We start from the raw sequence: 24,468 nt of genomic DNA on the forward strand, positions 1-24,468 counted from the left end.
GGCCCTCATTACGACCCTGGCGGAAAGGGGTTTACGCCGGCGTAAAGCATGGCGTACCTTTCCGCCTGACTACGAGTTCCCGTAGCGCCATGGTGATTTTTACGCCTGCTTTTTGCAGCCGGAAAAATCCATGGCGCTACGGGACTTGTTGTTAATTACGCCACCGTAATTTACGGTGGCGTAATTAACGCCTTCCCCACTCCCATTATACCCTATGGGGCAAAAATGGGAATGGGGAAGGGTAAATGGGGATTGGGGACTTACCGCCCCGCCAAGGTCGGAATGGGGCGGTAAGTCCGCCAACCCCCATGGCGGAGTTGGCAGCTTTGCGCCATGGACCATGGTGCAAATTGCACCATGGTTCTCCGCCAGGGTCGTAATGAGGGCCAATGTGTTTATTTTAAAGCAAAAGTGTGGGTGAAATAATAATTGCCATATGAATAGGCACACATTTGTAAAAAGAAACAGCTAGATTTTAACTGCAGAGGAACCTCAAAATTGCACAGCACTACATTTATAATTGTTTTTAGTTATTGATCAACTAATTATTTCTTGAAGTATAATTTGTATAAAGTAAAGATTTGTGATTAGTGTTATTTTCAAATCATGTTTGTGATTTATTTAAGTGGAGAGAAGTGTTTCTTGTTTTGCCACCGATAAAGTGGTGTTTGACATTTCAGTGTGAGTTTCATAACATTTAATGAAAATAAACCTAAACATATTTCCTGTACACCTGCCTCGTTTTTGGCTCATGGATAGCTCAGTGGGAGAGATCCAATGGGTATTAGATAAATTGGAGATAGGGCTGAATAAAATAATATGTTAAACAGTTTGCTGCATGACACCTTGAATGGGGATGTAAGGAACTCCCCATGTTGAGGGTGGCCCCTCAATAAACCGTTAACTAGGCAGTGAGAATGAGTGGTATGTTAGGACCGTGGTGGTTCAGAAGCACCTAAAGTAATGATAATCAAAGTATACAATCTGCCCTTGCTGTGCTTGGACAATCTGTGGGAATCGTGTCAAATCAGAAATAATGGACACTTATTGAATGTTTATTGATAGATTGAAGTTTATAGGTAGTATTCTGGATGCATTTAATATTGATCAAGAGCCTTCAATCAACATCATATAATTTCCAACGAAGGAGCCCATAGATGTCCAGATTTTTGTTTTGCAGATATTTAAGATATGCCTAATTAACACATGTTGTTTTTCTGCACAGTGGCTGCCATTTTTCTTCTGGAATATCCCTGAAAGACACCTGGTAGCTGTGTGCCGGTGATTTCATAGCAGGAAAGGCTTGTTGAATAAATCCACTAACTCAAACTAGCCACCATTGACTTGCTGCCTTTTGTAGCACTCCTTAGGATATGTATAAGGACTCCGGCTGACAAAACTTTGCTGTCTTGTCTTTGTAGAATGCCAGTGGTTTGGCAACATATTAGGTATGTAGATTCTGATCCTCCAATGCCTCAGGATCTGTGTTTAATATTGGCAGTGATATAAATGGCACACATGTAACAGTAATTTGAGCAGCTCTCAATTCAATGCAAGCAATAAAGACCTGTACATTTCCTAATCGCTTTGTCAGTCTTCTCTTTTTAAGCACATGCAACCATATACACACCGTTATTGAAAACTTTCAGGTTGCAGGATAGGATTGAAATGTGTTCACTGCAGGTGACGTGAGAGGGTGCTGACAGAGCCAGAAAAGCCTTGTTTGGTTAAGCTACATGTTTTCTGGGTGGAAAGCATACAATATGTACAATGGTTCTTGTCTGCCTCATATTGTAATACACGTACATTTGTAAAAGTCATGCATTGTACTATGCCAAAATTAGCCACATAGACACGTATCGGCCATTGCATCTTTTTTTTATGCAAATACAAAGAACATAACACTTTGAAAACATGGCAGCATCTCCAGCTAAATGTTAAGTGTATTTTGAAAGCCTTCATTATATCTGTAATAGAAACACATTTACATCCCCCCACATGTAACAGCTTTGGAAATAGGATAATGGTTAGTTTAAATTAGTGTTATTCGAAACAAGATCCATATTACTCACAAGGTGAGACATCAGCTATAATGAAATTTGTCATCATGTAAAGAGGAAATTAACACCAAAACAATATTAGTCAATAGAATCAGATGCTAGTAGACTGCATATATAATTTGGGGTTGCATATGTCCCAATATGAAGTTGCTTCCGTAAATAGTTGGTAGATTTCATGGTTGTTCATGTGATAATAAACTGAACAATACATGTAGGTTTTCTGGCAAGGTGTCATATTAAATACATATAGCTAATGAAGTACAACTGTCTTAAATACAAGACACATTAACCCATTGCTTCGCTCATGAAGGGGCTGGACGTTTTATGAAAGGAATCTAACGGGATTGTCAGTGCAACTGAGTAAATGAATGTCACTCACTTGTTAGGATTGGATTGGTTTGCAGGGGGACCATGTGAGACAAATGAGCTGGATTGGAATTCATAATAATCTAGTAAATAAATGGGAAATGTATGTCTATGTGTGTGTGTCTATTTGAAAAGTTCAGCATACTTCCCAGCATGCTACAAACCTGAAATATAACATGTGGATGGGTTGCATGGTCTAGACAATGTGAAAGTATAAAATATAAATATATCTTTGTCTACTTGTTGGGATTTGTTGGGGTAATTTGTGGATGTGTGTCTGTTTGAAATGTTCAGCACACTTCCCAACATGCTACAAACCTTAAATGTGGCATGTGGGCAGGTTCCATGATGTAGACAATGTAAACAGTATTAAATATACATTTTTAAGATTTTAGTTTTTTAAGTGTTTTTTAGGGGGTCTGCAATGCTTGGGTATGTTTATGTGTCTGTTTGAAATGTTCAGCATAATTCCCAACATGCTACAAACCTGAAATATGTCATTTGCTCATGTTTCATGGTGTAGACAATGTAGAAAAAGTTTAATTATACAATGTTCTCTTTTGTTTTTAAGCATTTGTTTAAGTGGTCTGCAATGCTTGGATCAGTGTTCTGCCTGTTTGAAATGTTCAGAACTCTTACAAATATGCTACAAACCCGAACGTTGGCATGTGGGTAGGTTTCTAGTGTAGACACTGTAAAAAAGTATACCATATACATTTTCTAATTGTTTATTTTTAAAGTGTTTTTTAAGTAGTCTGACATGCTTGGATATGTGTGTGTGTGTCTATTCAAAATGTTCAGCACACTTCCCAGCATGCTACAAACCTGACATTTGACATGTGGGTAGGTTCCAAGGTGTAGACAATGTAAAAAGAATAAAATATGAATATACATTTGTCTAATTTATTTTTATTGGGGAAATGTGTGGTTATTTGTGTTTGTCTATTCGAAATTTTCAGCGCCCTTCCCAACATGCTACAAAACTGCCATTTGGCATATGGCCAGGTTCCATGGTGTAGACAATTTAAAAAGAATAAAATATGAATATACCTTTGTCTAATTTATTTTTATTGGGGAAATGTGTGGATATTTGTTAATGTTAATGTTAATGTTAAAGGACATTTGTACCGCGCACTATCACCACCGGAGTGGTCCCCTGGCGCTCTGGCGGCTTTGAAAAAAGGAAGGGAAAGGGGGTTAGTGGGAGGAAGCTGGAAAAGTGCAAGAGAGCAGTGATGTGCTGTTGGCGGCCTCAACCCAGTTGGTCAGTTGGCTGGGCCTGGGGTGTTTGCAGCCGGTAGTCATCGTGTGCTGTTGTGCAAGTCTATGTGTGTTTTTGTTTTGTTGTTGGCATGTAGTGAAGTTTGTGTGGTTTGTTGTGCTGTAGGTTTGTTGTTGTGTTTGGTTTGGAGTTTGAGAGGTGTATGCAGCGGGGGAAATTGTTAGTGAAATTGGTTAGTTGGCGTCTCTATCCTGGATTGGGGTTCTGGGTTTGTGTAATCTACCCAGATGGGGTTTGGGAGCCACCCCTGCACCTCTGTCCTGTTCTGGGACCGTCCGGCCTTCAAGGTCCCTTTCACATTGGCCCCTCCTTCACCAGCCTCCATCGCAGCCCTACCTGTCTTCCTTTCCCACTCATATGGCCCGTGCCCCAGCCAAGGTCCCTTTCACATCTGGCCCCTCCGTCCCCAGCCTCCATCGCTGCCCTAGCTGTCTACCTTTCCCCATTTGTGTGTGTCTATTTGAAATGTTCAGCACACTTGCCAACATGTTACAAACCTGGCATTTGGCATGTGGATAGGTTCCATCCTGTAGACAATGTAAGAAGTCTAAAATATACTTTTTTCAAATTTTGATTTTTTGGTGTTTTCTTAAGCTTTTTTGTCAACAGTCTGCAATGCTTGAATATGTGTGTGTGTGTCTGTTCGAAATGTTCAGCAAACATTAAAACATGCTACCAAAAAAGAAAGCTGACATGTGGGTAGGTTCCATGGTGCAGAAAATGTAAAAAGTGTAAAAGATATGATGTTCTCATTTGTTTTTAAGCATTTTTTACATGGTCTGCAATTCTTGGATATGTGTTTGTGCCTGTTTGAAATGTTCAGCATACTTCAAACATACTACGAACCTGAAATTTGGCATGTGGGTAGGTTTGATGGTGTAGACATGTAAAAAGTATAACATCTAAATATACGTTTGTCTAATTTTTTTTGGGGTGGAAATGTATGGATATATGTGTGCGTCCGTTCGAAATGTTCAGCATACTTTCCAACATGCTACAAACCTGAAATGTGGCATGTGGGTAGGTTCCATATTGTAGACAATGTAAACAGTATAAAATATACATTTTTCAAATGTGTTTTTTAAGTGGTCTGCAATGCTTGGATATGTGTGTATGTTCAGCATACATCCCTAGAAACTAATAATCTGCAATGTGGCATGTTGGTAGGTTCCATGGGGTAGAAAATGTAAAATGTATAAAATACACATTTTTCAAATGTTTGCACTCTGCAATGCCTGGATTTGTGTGTGTGTGTGCCTGGTTGAAATGTTCAGCATACGTCTCAACAAGCTACAAACCTGACATTTGGAATATGGGTAGGTTCCATGCTGTAGACATTTACAAAGTATAACATATAGATTTTTGTAAAAATATAATTTTAGTGGGCTGCAATGCTTACGCGTCGCTTAGTTCTGCCGTAGTTCTACATACATTGTTCCTAAAATGCACCAGTTCATGAAAACATCAACAGTTCATTGTTCCTCATATTGTCTACAAAGAATTATTGATTCAGTACATTAAATACACTTCAAATTAGGACTGAAGTAGAAATGATCGTGCAAAGCACGGTTGACCTGCTAGTTATTTATAAAACAGCTTTACAAAACGGCAAGAGACCTACTTCTCAGAATCAGCCACGTCACTCCACATTCTTATGGTGCATAGTTTGGAAGACTCAAGACTTGACTATCCGAGTAAGAGAGCAGCAGTAAATGTAATGTTTAGTCCATCACTGTAATTCTATTATATGGGCCTACTAATTGTCACTTAGCCAACTATTACACATTCTGAATGTTAATGATTGCTTCAACAATCTGGATCTAAAACTAAATTACAGACCTGAACTGCTTTGAGAACAATAATCAAATACTTTGCAGACGCCGTCATTCAGTGAAAGTAAACTGCTTACGGGTCTACAATCTGTCACTTGGGCATTTTTTCAGTTGTTTTATTGTTTCAGTATAGTGGAGAGTGTTGAAAACAAGCAACTTTAACCAATTTTTTCAACGTTTTATTATTTTCCATGATTACAGCATTAAGAGACATCATGATGTACTTTATTTAAATAGGCTGTTACACCTTTTCTGTGCTGTTGACTGATTGGGTTTAGCATGGTAAAGAGTTTCGGTACAGCACTTAAGGTAGTCTGTGCTGCCCGTTGTACTTCTTTGATCGAAATAAGTGGATCCATAAAAGCACATTGAAAGGATGAGAGGAACCGTGTATGCTTAAACTTTCCTTTCGATCCATTGCTGTAACATTTATTGTAGGTTGGGCTTATTTAACTGTCTATGGAAGCCATGGATATTTGAAGGGATTTGAACCCTTTCCATCTGAAGGGTTATTCAGGGGTTGGCCTGTATAACGTCACCTATACATGGCTTGCCAATTCACACAACACCACGATTGTGAGTATGATGTTATGTTTTACAGTTTCACAATGGCTACACACACAAATTGTTGATTAGCTGTAAGTAGGCTTTACATTTTAGAAGAGTAGGATGCTGGGTATCTAATTAATTAGCAACCTCATTGCTAATATAAGGAACTGTTTATTGTTTCACTATACTATTTTAATGTTCATAAAATATCTCTATAAGAAACAAGGGTAATAAGCTTTGTTTCCTCAATGCTCTAGAGATTGGTTCCAAAAAATATTGTTGTCCAATAGTAAGGCTTTTAGGTGCTCAGGGGTAGTGGATTCTCTTGCTCCAACTCTCACCAGAGCACTGCAATAGGTGCAGCACCTTTCTCTGCCCCAAACCCCTCCACAGCCCTAGCTGGATTTTTAGTCTGCCTTAAGGGGTGGGGGTTGGGCTCTAGCAAGCAGTGCACGATGGAAATCATAACAAAAGAACAAACTCTTGATTCAAATGCAATTATGAACAGATCTTGAGGACCAAGTATGGTCCAGTTTGAAAAAAAACAGCTTAAGTGGTGTAGACCTTTACACCCACTACATAGTGGCCAGCCTCTGAATTGTATAGGATTAATGCAAGGACAAAATAGAATAGAGATGATCTCCTTGAAGAGGGTATGCAGTTATTTAAACAAATAGAATATACTGAATCACATTAATGCCTAAACATTTATAATGAAAACAATACCAAATTATTTTAAATATATATATGGGGGTGGGGTAAGGGGTTAAAACTGGTGGGGAGGGGCCTGGGGTGGGGTTATAAATGATTGGAAACAGGAGGCTTGTGTGGGACCCCCAAATAAAAAAAAGAAATGGAATTATTTTGTTATAAATGTTTAGATATTAATGTTATTCATTATTTTCTATTTGCTAAAATCACATGTAACCCTTGAAGAATGCTGCCCGGGAGTCCTCATCTGCCTGATGGTTTAATGGTGCATTGCGCAGCTCCATCCACCATCCCCTTGTCTTTAACTCCCCATCCCTGCCTATTCCCACCTTCTACAGCCCATAATTGGAGCTCTGTTGCTTCACCTGAGGACAGGCCCCCCAGATTCATGTTTTGCAGGGTAGCCTGACTGGGCAGCCAATGAAGGACAAAGAGTGATGAATGTTTGCATGTTTTCTGTGTCACATTTGTCCTGCCACTGCTGCCATCCCTGACCCAGCCAACAAAAACCAAATCAGGTAAGGGACAATGATCTTCTATTTTTGTTTCCCTAGCATAAGTATCAACCTTGTCATTTAGCCTCACTGTTGACCTAAACAGAGGTCTGCAACCTTTGGCTCTTCGGATGTGTTGGGTCCATCAGCCCTAGCCAGCAAAGGCAATGTTGAGAGAGTATGGGAGTTGTAGTCAAAAACATCTGGAGAGCCACACATTTGAGTTCCATGACCTATGCAAACGGTGTCCCCTGAGGTACTATTTTTTTTCACACTGTTTAATACTAATATCTATTGCTCTAGTCTATTGTCTCCAATGCATTCACTGTCTCCCAACTGTATTGTGCACCTTTGTTGCTCTAGATTCAATTGCTGGCTCCAATGCCTATTGTTTGCCCAAATATGTTGTATTGGTTATTTAACTGTGGCGGTAGATTACGTACGTTGCTCTAGGATTGATGCTGTGTGTAGCCCTACTTCATTAACTGGTTGCTGCACACTAGTTAAATCTTGTTTAACTGTTGGTATAGCTTAGTAGTTCCCACTTTGCTAATTGAACCTAATTACAGTCTTCACTTTAGCATCCCTAGACTAACTGTTCTCTAGATGAGGTAGACCAAGGGTTCCCAGTCGCCCTGTGGGTTTTGCTCCCTGTTTGCCTGGTATAATTGTTGTCAAGAATATCAGTAGTCACTCCACTGCATTTTGCTTTAATTGCCCAACAACAATTGTTTGTTTGCCACTGTATTGACACACTGTACTCTGATTCCTGGTTGCCTAGACAAACTGTTGCCAATGTAGCCAAATGCATAGATTGACATAGATTATATTTGTGCTCTGGTTGTGCTCAATCATTTTCCCACCCATCTTTGATCAGTCGCCCCCATGAAATGTGTTCGCTGGTTTGCCTACTCCATTTGTCTGTTGCTTGCCGTAGATTTGATTAATACCAAATGGATTGTTTGGGGTACAAGGATGTTAGCTCCCTCATTGCCCTTGATTACCTACCCAGAGTATTAAATGTAGCTCTGCTGAATGTAAAACCTGAGTGACCCAGGTTATTAAATTGATGACAATGAAATTATCATCACCCAACTGTAATTGTTGCTCCCTGACCACCGTAGATTGATTGCTGCGGGTGGTATGATACGATATGATATGAAATTGTATTTATATCGTGCCTATAAACAGGTGTTTCAAGGCGCGATGAGGCCGGGGAGGGAGAGAAGAGGGGGCAAGGCAGCGATCTTACTAGGCCCAGAGAAATTGAGATTGCACAAGTGCAGGGGAGAGACGAGGGGACAAGTGCTGGGGGAAGGGGAAGGGGGGCAAGTGCAGAACAAATGAGAAAACATCAAAGAGAAGTGCGGCCAGCAAGTGGCAGTTCAGGGGTTAAGTGCAGGCAGCAAGTGTTAGATAGGGCAATTAGGGGGGCTGAAGGGCTGCAGATACAGCCTGAAGTGCAGGATTGCCAGGTTGCAGTGCAGGTGTTGCAACTGGGAGGGCAGGGCCCTAGGCCCGTGGTTCAGCGGGTTTCCCAGGTAACCAGTGCAGAATCAGATGGGAGATCACCAGGCAGAGCAGGAGAGAAGGGTGAAGCAAAAAGGAAAGTCTTAAGCTGCTTTGGGAACTGGAGATGGTTCTGTTCAAGTTTCAGGAAGACAGGGAGTCTGTTCCAGAGGGAAGCGTCAGCTGACGAGCAAGACCTGCCCCCAACTCATTTCTTGGAAAAGCGACCGACCCGAAGGAAGTTGGAGGTGGAGGAGTGAAGAGCTCGAACAGGAAGATACTTCAAGAGAGTAAGCTGGAAATATTTTGGTTGCAGGCCACAGAATGCCTTTTTGACAATGCAAATGGTCTTGAAATTGATCTTTGCAGCCAATGGGAGCCAATGGAATGATTTCAGTGCTGGAGAGATACGATCTCTGAGCTTGAGGCTAAGGACAAGTCTTGCAGTCCTGTTCTGGATGAGTTGCAGAGGACAGAGACTAGAGGCTGGCAGATTTAGAAAGAGGCTGTTACAGTAGTCAAGCATAAAGAGAACCAGAGCTCTAGGGACAGTGAGCTTCTGGGGGAAGGAGAGTAAAGGGAGAATACCTCTGAGTAGGTGCAATTGGTAATTTGACTTCTTAGAGACGTCAGAGATGTCAGGAGAAAAGGAGCGGTTGAAGCAAAGATAACCCTGAGGTTCTTGGCATCACAGGAGGGAGCAGGAGGAGGGCCAAGGGAGGCCAGCCTGAGAGTGGATGGAAAGAGGGGTGCAGGTGTGCCAATGAGGAGGATCTCCATCTTGCTAGCATTCAGGCAGAGATCATTGGTGGCGCACCACTTTTGAATAGCAGACAGACAATGCGGATGAGAAACAGAGAAGAGGTGGCTGAGAGGAGCCTGTAGGTGAGCTAGGTGTCATCCACATAGCACTGTAAGTTGGAACAGAGAACAGCAATGCGGTGGGTGAGAGGTGCAAGGTATTGCTTGAACAACCAGGGAGAAAGGTAAAGCCCCTGGGGAACACCGCAGGTTGAGAGAGAGATAGAGGAGAGAGACATTTGGTATACAAATTTGAGACATTTGGAGGGAAATTTGGTATACAAATGTATAAAGAAATAATACCTCAGTTACTGATATCATTGGCGCCAATGCCCCCTACCAAATCTGCCCCACCAGGTGCCCCTCATTTATTTTTCACCCCTTCTGCCCCCTGTTTGTTTTTAGAAAATGTGCTGCAAACTACATTTCACTGATAGTACTCCATTGCCCGGTGTTTCAGATCATCACTGCATTTTTTCTAGTGTTCACCACAGATTAAACATCGCCCCACTGTTATTTATTGTCTTCCCCAGGTCAACTGTTTCCATACTGCTATCAGGTGATTGAACAAGTTTAATATTTTGCCCCATTGTATTCATCTTCCTGATGTTTTGATTCATCATTGTCAACTGTATTAATTGTTGCCCTACATTGATTTGTGTTCCCCTATTATCGTTGTTTTTAGATTAATTGTTGGCCATTGGTATCAAATATTTACACCGGGATGGTTGATACCAACTGCATTTGCCCCCCATCGATTTGCATGCATTTCTGATAATTTGTTACTCCAAAGTCTCTGCTTTCCTGCAGTGGTTCTGCCCCATAGTGTCCAACTGTGAATTATGGCCTACTGTTGTTTGCACCTGACCCATTGGATGGACGCTGTTAAGGTGCACACTAACCTCCCAACACTAAAATCCTCATATTTCTTACTCAATTACACAATATGCATACCAGCTAAGCCACTAAAACACATGGCTATTTAAACTCTCTACCTAAAGACATCAACCAACCAAATCCTACAGTGATATAAATAAATTATATATCACAGTCCTGACGAATGAAAAAACAGATACATTTGATTTTCTCCTCTAGACCGAAATGTGTCTTTGCCTTTGATACAGGACACCTAGAAACAGCCCCACAAACATAGCACACAGTTTTCTTCTGGTCTGCACACATGAACAGAACCCAAGCGCTATTTTTAATTTTTCTCTATACGTACTCACTTTCACCTCACTTGGTTAACTGACTCTGTTCTTAACTGGTTCTATTCCTAGCTCCTCTCTAACCTTTCCTATTCTGTTTCTTGGTCCAGACAAACTTCCCTTTCACACCAGCTTCTTTATGGCATACCACAAAGCTGTGTACTTGGGCTTCTGCTTTTCTCCCGTTACACTATCCCTCTCTCTGTTCTTAAATATTCGTATAACTTATCTTACCATTTCCATGCTGATATTACATAAATATTCTTCTCAATCACCTCATTCACTGACCCACTCGTTTCCACTGTTTACAACTGTCTCTCCACCAATTAACTCTGGCTCTTCTTCTGTCCCAAGACAATACCCGCCCACCGTCATCCCACCTCCTTCCCTTTATATTCCTCCCTGTGCCCTCCAACTCTACTTCTGTTTGTAACCTACAAATTATCTTAGATTCTTCCCTTTCCTTTTCCTTACATATCTTGAACACTGCAGTTGTTTTTATTTCTATCTGTATGACACTTTCCATGCCCACCCTTTCTTGTCAGTTCACACCACCTATATTTGAAAGAAGGATAGCTCAAGGGCAACGCGTTTGTCTCGGAAGACAACACAGGTTTGAATCCTTATCCCACGCTTAGAAATCACCTGTTGGTATTAAGCGCATTATAATTGAACAATTATAATTATAATCATCTCTTTGATTGAATAATGTTCGGCTGTCCTTCTCAGTCTTCCCGCTTGCCGTCTTACTCCTTTTGTTTCCGTTTATTATTCTGCCATCCTTATTGTATTCTCACTATCCCCACTCACCTTCATCACTCCCTTTTTCCTGTCTATTTAACCTTTGATGCTCATATCCTCGTTCTCTTTCCCTCTATTGTCTACAAATACAGCCATGGTCTTTCCCAATCTACCATTCTTTAATCTTCTTTTATTCCACCCTTTTGTTCTTTTTCTTTCCCATAACCAATTCCTACTTATTGTTCTTAGACCCCCATTTGGATCATTCCCTTTCCGCTCCTTATCCCTCCTTGCTCCAAAACATTGGAATGCTTTGCTCCTCTCCATTGGTTCATCATCCTCTCTGCATACTTTTCATACCCAACTTAAAGTGCATCTTCTCTCATCTCTTTATAACAGATGGCATTCTTTCTTTTTTCTCTCGCTGTTTCTTTCCCTATTTGGGTTATTATGCCATCACCATACATTCAAATACTTTCAAATAGAAATACAACCAAAGTGCCTAGTAACATTTCAAATGGCTGGGGGCATGTTAAAATCCTAATAACATCACATAACATAACAAAATGTAGCAATTAGATTCACCTTGAAATTCTCTTCCAGACTTTCCTGAGCACCCGAGTAATAGGGGAAAATGTGGAAATGCAAAGAGAAGCCCTTCTGCCCATGGTGCTGATAGACCATTCACCATCAAAACCAATAGACCAGGCCACAGAGATGTGCACCACGGGATACATGAGTAGTCTTCTGAAGTGATAACTTCAAATGAGGATGACCCTTCTGACCACAATCCTCTGGAACACCTGAGACATCCTAGCAAGGCAGCAGAGGTCTACCAAGGATGGGAAGACTTTGTTCAGATAATCTATGGGTTAGCTTTCTCTTTCCAGCAGATGTGCTGCTCTGATCTCTTAAAGATGGCGTTCCACCCATATAAACATCTCTTCTGCCAAATTGTTGCAGAGATGACCCCTGGTTCCTCCCTGTCTGATGACACACGCCTTTGTTTCCTGATTGTCCATTGTTTTCAGTAGCCATCTGCGTTCCACTTCTTCTTTAAAATACTACAAGGCAACTTATATTACTGTCTCTTCTATCAGGTGGATGACCAGAACATTCAAGTGGAGTGTTCCCCCATTGTAGCGCATTAGCCCTAAGTGCTGGTATACATTGTTACTACCACTGGGCCCTGTGATACCAAATAAACCTCCTGCAGATGGTTCCATAGGTTCATCCACCATGCCAGTTTATATGCGTTGTGACGGAATTCGAGATTGCCCCACGGGGCAAACAACAATGAATGAGGTGTTTTTGAATGTCAACTATCCCGAATCTATCTCACTGCACATACCACCATGTCCCCTTGTAGGGATAACTAAGTCTCTACTGATGACATCATGCCTTGCAGGAATAACGCCACGTGATAATGGCGAGATCCTGCACAATAGAAGGGAAGGAGTATGTTTTCCACATCTGTTCTGCATTGTACTACCATGAACTGATGATTCTATGAAGGGTCCATGGATGACTTTTTGAAAGTGATCCTGAAGCATTGGGTCTGAAGCATGTAGCAGACTCTGCTAGTGTGAAGGCAGCACCACTCCCTAAACAGAGCCTAAATTAGCCAGTCATCCATATATGGAAAAACACTAAACCAATCTGCATGCTGTAGACCTAAAGAAAGATTAACATTCCATTAAATGCTCCGAGAGCTGAAGCCAGCCCAAAAGGGACTATTCACTACTGGTGCATTGCATCTGCCATAATACAAAACTGGGCAATTTGTGGGTTAGCCACAATGGCTAGAATATGAAGATAGGCATCTTCCAAAACGAATGCTTTAACCAGTGCCAGTTATCCCTTACCGCCCACCTCGTAATGACGCCCTATATGACGTTTCCTCTTATTGGTCAAGAACTGCCCTAAACCTCCTAGATACTTTTCTTAACGGACAGAGAACTAAAATAATACCTTCTCACGGATTGTAACAGAGGACCTGTAAAATCGACATCTTTTGGTGTATTTGCTGAAGGTCTGAAAGCATATCTTCTTCCTTATGACCACTATGGTCATCTGCTTAATTATGTTTTGGTAATTTTGGGAAAACCTCTGAGGAAGTTGATAGAATATTGTGATGAATTGCCATCGGGAAGGGTGTGAAAGTGCTGTTTATTTTAAAAATGTGTTTTAAATAATACAATTATGTGTGTTATTCCATTTCTGAAAAAAGCAATCTGATGTTCAGATTCCCCTTTCATGGGCTGCATGCCAAAAAACATAGTAGTATCTGTGATCTGCTCCGTCAGTATCCTGATTTACAGTGCCTACTCTACCAGTGACACAGAGCAGGGTCAGAGGTCACAGCTGCCCATTTGCAAACTTCCATGTCAGCCAAGTCTCTGCAGCCCAAAGGCTGCATTTCAGGTATCTACCTCTTTTTCAAGTACTGTTCAACACATTTAAACAAGCAGGAACTTCTGTTTGCAACCTTTTGCTCTCTATCAAACTTTGCACAGCTCCAGGAAGTCTGGTTTGGTGCTGCTGAACTACCAAGAACAGCAAAGAAGGTACTATTGACTTCTAACTGGCCCGTGGTCCATTTCTGGGCCGTAGAGATGGACAAAATTATCTTGGACTCTTTTTGCTCACACATACATATCCTTTTTCAAGAAAATTGTTGCTTTGGATTGCCTTTCACCCCTGATTCATTACTCAGAATGCTGCATCTACTATTTTTGCTTATTCTGTGTTCTTTCCTCAGGGGTGGGTTTTGTGTAGCGTTATTCTAGTTCGGTAACATTGTACAAGATGTGCTTAGTTAAAGTGTATATATTTTTATAGAACCACATCCACACCCCTCTTAAGATATATAGGGCCTCATTACGCGGTAGGTGGTAAGGGATTATCGGCAGTGGTAATGTCACCGGTGCCGGTAATCCCTTACCACCCTATTCCGAGGTCCCTTAGCGGGTCCCTTCCGCAACGCCTGGTTTTACCAGGCATTATTGATGGGACCCGTTAAGGGACTTCAGAGCTAATAACGGTACCGCAAATTGCGGTACCGTTATTAGCTCCATCCCCATTGCCATTGAGCCCTATGGGGGCTCGAATGGGAATGGAAATGGTTCCTAGAATGGGGACTTAACGGGTCCTCCAACGTTGGAATGACCCGGTAAATCCCTATTTCGGGAACTCGGAATGCGGTAAGGGGGTAGACATGGTGCTAATAGCACCATGGCTACCTCCTACCGCGTAATGAGGCTCATAGCCTTCCCTTGGCTCATGTTACCATGAAAGAGAATGGAGATGTATCTCTTTATTGTGCCTGTTTTAACTTCATGCTTGTGCTGGCTCTTGGTTTGGAGAAGTTTGAGGGCTGAGTGTTCGTTTTAGCTTCTACTCAGCCTTGTTCTCTTTCAGGGCAGAAGTCAATTGCTTAAAAATATCCATAGTGAAAAACACCCACTATCCAGCTATAACCTGCCAACCATTCACAAAGTAACCAACATGACTGCAACTGGCAGTCCAATTTGAGTTGCATGTCCAGCAAATTGGCCTCAATACAAGAGACTCTTCTCATTCCCTGGAATGATCCTTTGCATGCAACACCAAACTCTAAATACTTGGTTGAATCATACCTCCCTCTAGAGGACAGTGCATATTTATGCCTGTGAAGGATTTTTCCAAAAGTGAATACACACATTTTGTGGAATTGCTACTGGGAAACTTCCTCTATAGTTCCTAGTGGATCACAGACATCCAGAATACCTCATGCCTTGGCATACATCTGCCAAGGATGGGAAGACTTTACAGAGAGGTTCTATGGCTTAACTTTGTCTGCCCAGCAGCTATGTTGCTTTGATGTCTTAAAGCAGTTTGTGGAAATTCAGATTTACATGGATATTCTCGTGATTTTGTGATGTTGATGTCGCAATCTCTTTGGCTGGAGCTCCATAAGAATATGAGGAGGAGACGTGTTTCCTTTCTCTCCCACTTTCTTTTGCGCCCTTGCTACATGATGTACAGATGATGGCGTCTGGTCACTCGTTGCAATTTTTGTGTTTGCTTATTGATCTTCTAAAATACATTTGTGGTTGTTGTCCTTCAGAATAGAACATTCCCTCATTTGCATAGGTCTTCCTTGTCTTGTGGCACAGACACAGCATTTACTGCCTGTACAGTGATGGATCACGTATCACTATTGTCTGTGCCACTGTTTGTAAAGGCATTGATCTAGGGAGGCATACCTCAATATCAATTTTTCTCTCCACCAGTACCTAGAGTTTGTAAATTGGGGCGGGGGTACGTGAACTGGCTTTTATTTCTCACTCATGCTGTTTGCTCTGTCTTCCTGCGAAACTGTCCCCTTGTTGGTTGTCTCCTCTTATCTGCTTGGTATTTACCTGATGCAGAGTGATTTGGCAGAATGGAGCCTGTTGTGTGTTACTACAAGGTGTTTGCCGGAATAAACTCAGATGACGGATTAGGTCCAAAATCATTTCCACCTGCGTGCACTCTGACAGTGGAAATGGTGTGAGGTACTTTTGCCAGCATGCGTTCACACACCAGAAGTGGTACAGTGTAATTTGAACAGCTGGAGGGTGGGATGGTGTTGGTCACTCCAACAGCATGCCTGTCTCCACACTCATTGTGCACATTGTATTTCTGCTGCAGCGGCACACATGTTGCTATATGGCAACTTCCTGATGTTCAGTGAAGGCAGTTGATTACAGCGATGGTTGTTTGTGGTATCAGGGATCTGGTAGTCAAACACCATAGTCTAAATGAAGGCCAGAATGCTAGATCATGTAAAATCCAACACCAAAGGGATACATGTGGCTAAACTGTTCTGAATCAAATTCATCAAAATTTGCACACAAGCTATTGATATTCTGGGCTTCATTCCATGGTTTGCCAGTGCCACACAAAGTAGTCAGCATGCTCTCGCCATATTCTATACGTTCAGTTTCAAATTTTGGAATACTCTGGAATAGTTTTCAGATCCTGTCCAATCATCTGCATGCTCAAGTGATTACAGGGAATAACTACATTCAGAGCAAAACATGAACAAATTAGACAAAATGTTGATGGTCATTTTAGACCCTTCACTGATTTTTGGTGGCAAGCTGTTCGGAAGTGCTAGGGTACTGCTCTCCAACTAAGACGCTTAGACTTACATGGTAGATGCATATGCCCAATTACCTTCGAACCAATTATAAAAAAGGGAAACAGATGGTTCAATTTGGAGCTAGACACAATGTTGATAGATGTGCCTAGAAGTATTTAATCACAGAACACAACTCACATACTGCGCTACTATTAAAAGATGCCAACCCAAATACTGGCCTCGCAAACCTTGTACACCGCTCCAATGCTCTCGAGCTAAGTCTACACTTTAAACAATAAAAATAAAAATAGATGTCAGAAGTTGACACGTAAAATGATTCAATGTCCTACTTGATGTAGATATATTTAATTATTAAATCAAAAATAGGGGCAATCAACATTTGAATTAAGGGAAAAAGAAAGGCTAGTTCCAAAACGGTATCAGTGAGCAAGGGGTCCACGTCTGGATCGCCCTGGGGACCCCCCTTTGTTTTGCATAAATTAACTTTGGGTCTCACCCTAAATTACCAGGGCAATCCAGACGTGGACTCCTTGCTCACTGTTCTTAGAGAGGCACAGCTTCAACTCACTGATGATGCCCAACAAGGCTGAAACACGTGTATGGGGTTGCTGTTGGTACTCTTGTTCAGAGGAGAATTGCCTAGCATTTTGGTGCTGGACTGCTCCTGGGCAGGACAAATACTGATATGCAGGGACATTTCTTCTCTGTAAAAGGGACAGTGAGCTAAAGACTTGGTAGAGTCTCTCCCAGAGGTTATTCACCCAAGAACAGGTCATTGGGCTGTGTTCGTGCTGTTAGACAGATTCCCAGACCCCCTTTGTTTTGCATAAATTAACTTTGGGTCTCACCCTATGTTAACACGGAGATCCAGACGTGGACCCCTTGCTCACTGCTCTCAGAGAGGCAAAGCTTCACCTCACTGATGATGCCCAACAAGGCTGAAACATGTGTATGGGGTTGCTGTTGGTACTCTTGTTCAGAGAATAATTGCCTAGCATTTCGGTGCTAGACTGCCTCTGGGCAGGACAAAGACTGAAATGTGGGGACATTTTTTCTCTGTGAAAGGGACAGTGAGCTAAAGACTTGGTAGAGTCTCTCCCTGGGGTTATTCACCCAAGAACAGGTCATTTGGTTGTGTTTGTGCTGGTAGAGAGATTCCCAGACCCCCTTTGTTTTGCATAAATTAACTTTGGGTATCACCCTAAGTTACCAGGTCGATCCAGACATGGACCCCTTCCTCACTGCTCTTAGAGAGGCACAGCTTCACCTCACTGATGATGCCCAACAAGGCTGAAACATGTGTATGGGGTTGCTGTTGGTACTCTTGTTCAGAGGAGAATTACCTAGCATTTCGGTGCTGGACTGCCCCTGGGCAGGACAAAGACTGATATGCAGGGAAATGTCTTCTCTCTGAAAGGGACAGTGAGCTAAAGACTTGGTAGAGTCCCTCCCAGGGGTTATTCACCCAAGAACAGGTCATTGGGCTGTGTTTGTGCTGGAAGTGAGATTCCCAGACCCCCTTTGTTTTACATAAATTAACTTTGGGTCTAACCCTAAGTTACCAGGGTGATCCCGATGTGGCCCCCTTACTCACTGTACTTAGAGAGGTACAGCTTCACCTCACCGATGATGCCCAACAATGCTGAAACACGTGTATGGGGTTGTTGTTGGTACTCTTGTTCAGAGGGGAATTGCCTTGCATTTCGGTGCTGGACTGCCCCTGGGCAGGACCAAGACTGATATGCAGGGGCATTTCTTCTCTGTTAAAGGGACAGTGAGCTAAAGACTTGGTAGAGTCTCTCCCAGGGGTTATTCACCCAAGGACAGGTCATTGGGCTGTGTTCGTGCTGGTAGAGAGATTCCCAGACCCCCTTTGTTTTGCATAATATCCATGGGGAACCACATACATGGGCTCAAGAACCTAGCACCATGGTGTTTGCTAATGGCCCTTGGGGATCCCCTGACTGAATGACACAAACTGTACTAATAACTGCCATACCTTGACTACGCTGATCGTGACCAGTTATTTGGGCCACCCTTGATCGTGATCTAATTATTGCAAGTTTCACTTTTCACAATTTAATTAGTGTGCGGAGATGCCACGCACGCATGTAGGCTGGGTCCCTAGTTCAGGAACAATGAGGGATTTTGGAGATAACTCTGGAATAACAGGGACACCTTGGGATTTGTCACTACATGGTGTCTCGAATGTATTTTAAATTAAATTTAACTAATGTTATAAACAATTGCATGTTGGTAGTTCGAAACAACCAGTACAGGCAGTAGATTCTTGCATATAATTGGTGTATCTTTCTGTTTTTTACAGTGGTAATATTGTATCAATTGTTTCTCCTGACGAAGACTTTCTTTCAATTATTTTTCAAAATGTCGAAACCGGTAGAGAAGAATATCCGGGGATTGGATTTATCATTCTCTGTTGAACGTACCCACTCCGTGGAATAGAGCACATTTCTGGTCAATGGTTGTGCTGATACACATTTTATGTGGATAAAATGAAATATTTAAGACTATGTGGGGCTAATTTAGGAAATGCTACCACATATGGATTGTATAAAAGTTTTAGTCAAAAAAAGTTTTACTTTGAGTGAATGAGGCTGATTGATTTAAGTTGCAAATGATGGGTTGATTGTTGATGAATGATGGTTGCGTTAGGTTTTGATTATCTGGTGTCTTATGCTCTCCTGCAATACTAATGTAATCTAATGTGTTTGCATTAATTAATGATCAATTCATTTTTGAAAAATAATGTACCTCAATAAATACATTTTTGATACCTTTAAAAATAAAAAATAACCTCTGGACAGTTTTTTCAGTAGACTGTGTTACATTAATACCCTAGTCCAGTGTGTGGGGTTTCCTGCGCCTTTCAGTGTGCTTACCCCTGATCGTGACCAGTTATTTGGGCCACCCATGATCGTGATCTAATTATTGCAAGTTTCACTTTTCACAATTTAATTAGTGTGCGGAAATGCCACGCACGCATATAGGCTGGGTCCCTAGTTCAGGAACAATGAGGGATTTTGGAGCCTGCTCCCCCAACATACAGTGGCGATACCAGATACTATATGTATCACATACATGACATACAAATAGTAGCAGCCTAGGTCCACTTCAAAATGGCCAATAGCTGAACGGGGCATGAACAGTGAAGATGCACTATTTAAGGCCCCACAGGGTTGCTGGGCAACCCTTTTGTTTGGCGAGACGGAGCGTGGGTGATGCAGCGTTTTGCGTACCCTGCAGGCTAGGAACACACCATTAACCATGGTAAGTCACTGCCATCCCGGTCCTTATACGATCGGAAATGCAGGGATTGGATGCAATACGAATTGAGCAATCTAAAAAGTGTTGAGAGCGAGACGCCCATGACGAGCGAGCTCTCCCATATCACCACTCGTACTAGCAAATATTGCATGCAACTCTACAGTAGAGTACGGGAATGCCACCTTGCTCCACTGAAATTAATTAAAAGCAATGACGTGGCACAAGCACTAAAGACTGTAGAACAAGACAATGCAATAAGGCAGCACGAGAGACAAGCACTGCATTCTCATCCACTAACGATCCACGCTTGATCGCATGCTCACATAATCGCAATATCAGTTTGGAAGAACCCACAACAAACTGAATTTGACACCCGTACCCCCACGCATGCCCACGACTGGACTAGTAATCTAGACACAACTGTGCAATACTAGGTACCTCAATGGGTAATTCTTAAAAAATGCAAAATATAGACAACTTTTGAATGGGTTCTTGGGACAAGGGTCACGACTAACATCAATCATCCCTTCTAATCCCTAGGAATCCTATGACCGTCACAGGGATCCTTTTGATCTCTACAAATAACGTGAGACCAGGATAGCCACAAGGGCACCCACACTCTACTTACCAGTCCGGGTCTAAGGTAACAACCTAACCTTGTTTGAATATATATCGATTTGGTTTATAAATGGAGCACCTGGGTGATATAGGGGTGCAATGGGGGAGCATATTGAGTCCTGCTTCTCACAATAGAAACAAAAACTCCATACTATAAGAAGCTATGTAGAGTAATGCTAACATGCAAAAATAAAGTAATCTTTACCTATGGGACCGATACCAAAACTCGTCTTTGATACTTTTCCCACTTCCACGGTGACTGACCCCCACATTCATCTGACACGCTGATCCAATATAAGACAGAACAAAACAACTTGGTCCTGAAGAAGATGACAAATCTTGGAGTCATCGAAACTGGTCAACCTTTTTAAAGCAGGATATCCCGAAGAACACGTTGGATATGGATTAGAAGTGATGGCTTAGTAATGGAGAACAGTTTCTCCCAGAACTTTCATTAATTCGCAATACTGCTTAAGAACTGTGAATCCATTAGTGGCAAACAGTAAACAACAATATAAGTTCATCTCACTTTTGGGCTCCATAGCATGGCCTTCTATACTAGGTGTTTTTTCTCCTTAATAGAAAAGGCTTTTTTATGAGTTTTCTTTTTTTATGTTTTTTTAAATTTAGAAATTCATCTACAATTTAAGGGCAACACACTTCTCTGAAATTCACATAAAAATATAGGACATAGCTGCCCTAAAAAATTGTTCCTCGCAGAACCGTGGCCCTAGTGCTTGCGACATTGCTTTTACTCCTATGAAGGATCCTAAATAAACATCAACATTGAAGATTTAGGGACTGTTCTTCTACTCTATCCCCTATCGGCGGTGTTTCACCTCTCTCCTAGGGATAGACACCCCATACAGGGTAAGGGTGTTCTTCGTCTAGGGACTGTTAGGTAAGACATTGACTGAAAACTAGCAATAAATACCACGTCTATACAGTGGGTCTCCTATAAGTGTTATTATGTGTGAAAAAACATGTTACTTTAACTAACACTTAAGGTTGAATGTTGAACAGTGAATCACTATCCCTGATTGTATTTTTGCTGCTTTGATGAAATATCTGCATGCAAAATAAATAAATAAATTCAAGGCTTTCTACAAGCAATGTCACCCTTTCCCTACAAACCTTTAAGAGCTACAAACCATTATGACTTATGAAACAGAAATCTAGGTACTGGTGTACTCTCCACTGCATTTAAATCAACAATGACTCCAATATTGAATAAACCTGATAAAGACTTCATGACAGCTGACAGATATTGCCCTAAAATACACCCTTTTCAGACAAAATCATTGCACAAGTCAACTGGCCTTTCATCCTCTCATAAGCATAGATAAATGCTCACTATTCAAGTGAGAGAATAGCCTGGTTGCAGTGAACCATGCATGATCAGTGGTGCAAATACTACTAGATGCAATGTCCTGCTTATATAGGGCTCAAACCTAGCATAGAGTTTCAGGTCAGTGAACTGGACAGTTAACTACCAACACCATTGGTGAACACTGGTGAAGATCACAGGTTTCACTACTGCACCAAAACCCATTGATGTCTGAGTTACCACATGGATCCATAATCTCCCAATGGCTGTTTAATGCTTATGTCAACAAATAGCAAACATTATAGAATTTCTCACCCCATGTTTCAAATGTTACCAGATAATTCCCAGATTGTTCTGGATAATAATACTAGGGGATCGTATAATGCACATATCACATCCTTCTATGAAATAATATGAGGCTGGACTATAGACAATAATTTTAGTCTGAATGCTGAGAAAACAGAGATTATTTGCTTTGCTTACATGATCCAAGATCACTACTGCTACCATGGGGAACCTTAACCACCCAAGCTCAAAAAGCTATGGACGTAGGGGACTGCATTTGATAAGAATGTTTGTGCTTCCCTCAAATCACTGTGGTATCACAAAAGAAGTAATTGCCAGTTGAATACGACTAAGCAAATCATAACCAATCTGCAGATGACAGAGATAATTGGCATAACCAAAGCATTATTTATCTTTAGCAGGTACATAATGTGGGGGTCGCCAGGGGTCGCAACTGCGATCCTTGCAGGGCATAGTTACAACCCCTGGGTCTCTCGTGCAACTCCAAATTAAAAGAAATATATGTTTGCCCTCCAAAATAATGGGTGCTCCTGGTGTAGTGAACACTGTGTAGAGAATGCAATGAGTGAATGCAATAGAAGGTGTGAGTGACTGCTGGGTGAATGATAAGTGATGTGATGTGTGTTTTTGAATGTTCTGGGTGGGTAGTTATGTGCCTGTATAGAGAATGCAATGTGGGGATGGGTGTGTGCCTGTGTAGATAACGCAATGAGTGAATCTCAGAGAATGTGTATGTGAGTGACTGGTGGGTGAATGAGTGTGAATTTGATGGCTGTTTTTGAATGGTTCGGGTGGGTGGTTGTGTGCCTGTGTAGAGAATGCAATGAGAGGATGGGTGTGTGACTGTGTAGAGAATGCAATGAGAGGATGCAAGAGAATGTGTGTGTGAGTGACTGATGGGTGAATAAGTATGAATGTGGTAGTGTGTTTGAATGTTCTGGGTGGGGTTTGGTGTGTGCCTGTGTTGTGAATCCAGTGTGAGCGAGTGTGAGAGGGGATGTAGGGGTGAGTGACCAGTGGGTGAAAGGGGATGCATGTGTGTGTAAGACCCTGGGAGACTGGGGATCAATCGAGCATTTTTGCCACATCCATTACTGACTTTGCATGTTTTACTGGTATTTTTGGGCAAAGGCAAGTTCATGTGTGCCATTCTCTGATTAGATTGCCATTTTGTTGCAGTCAGTCTCGCCATTGCTTACTGTGGCATGACATGTATTACACAGAATCTTTTAAAAAGTAAGCATGCTAAGTAGTGTTAATGAGTTAAGTGCTATGGGGAGATCCTACTCACAATATGATTGGTGTCATAATGTATATTGAGGCTTGCTGCACTTCCAGAGTCTTGAGGCTCTACTACCAACCTCAAATTGTAAATATGAAAGGAAACACGGTGGCTCTGGACGATTGAGCTAGCCTTGTAGGTCATATTGTGTTAGCAAAACTAAGCAAGTCGACTTGAGTGACATCAGGTTACATCAAAACAAATCAATGGATGCGCTGAGTTAACAACACTTTAATTCCATCTAAACAGTAATAAAGTTCCATGTGGATCAACATTTCAACCTTTCAGCCAACATGTGTTTTGACACACTGTCTTTGTCAAGGCAAGGCTGAGTACTATAGATGGCCTGATCGATATATCTAGAGATTCTTTCCATTGGTAAGTAGTATTTTCATGATTTGGGTGGCTCATGTAATTAGTTTGGGCTCCCTCGCTATGCTCAATCGCAATCACATACTTGTGGCAAATATTTACACCCTCAAAAAAAACAACTCACCATGCTGGTATTTTTGTGGACCAGGCACAGCCCCTTCTTTCTATGTTACATTAAAGATTAAAGCTTTGACTGAAAAACATATTGGGCCTCATTACGACCCTGGCGGTAAGTGAATAACGATGCTGGTAAAGGTTTACCGGCATCGCTTACTGCTCCGGCCAATTAGGACCTGATAAACCGCTATTAGTGGTACCGTAATTAATGGTGCCGTTAAAAGCCCCAAGTGCGCGGGCACGCGACCACCCATGCCGCAAATACTGGCATGGCGCAAACAGGGGATCAACACAGGTCAGGCGGACATGCAAATAACACCCTACTGAAGCCCGAAAAATACCTTACTGTCATGGAGATAATTCTGCCATAGCGGACCACCCTTAAACGGCCATGTGCAGTGTTCCCAACTGCCACAGGTGCACACAATCAGCACATGTGGAGGCAATACAGACTGGGCCAGCACAAAAGGAGCACACCCC

Source organism: Ambystoma mexicanum, chromosome 2p, assembly GCF_040938575.1.
Source record: "Ambystoma mexicanum isolate Mex_15411 chromosome 2p, UKY_AmexF1_1, whole genome shotgun sequence".
NCBI lineage: Eukaryota > Metazoa > Chordata > Amphibia > Caudata > Ambystomatidae > Ambystoma > Ambystoma mexicanum.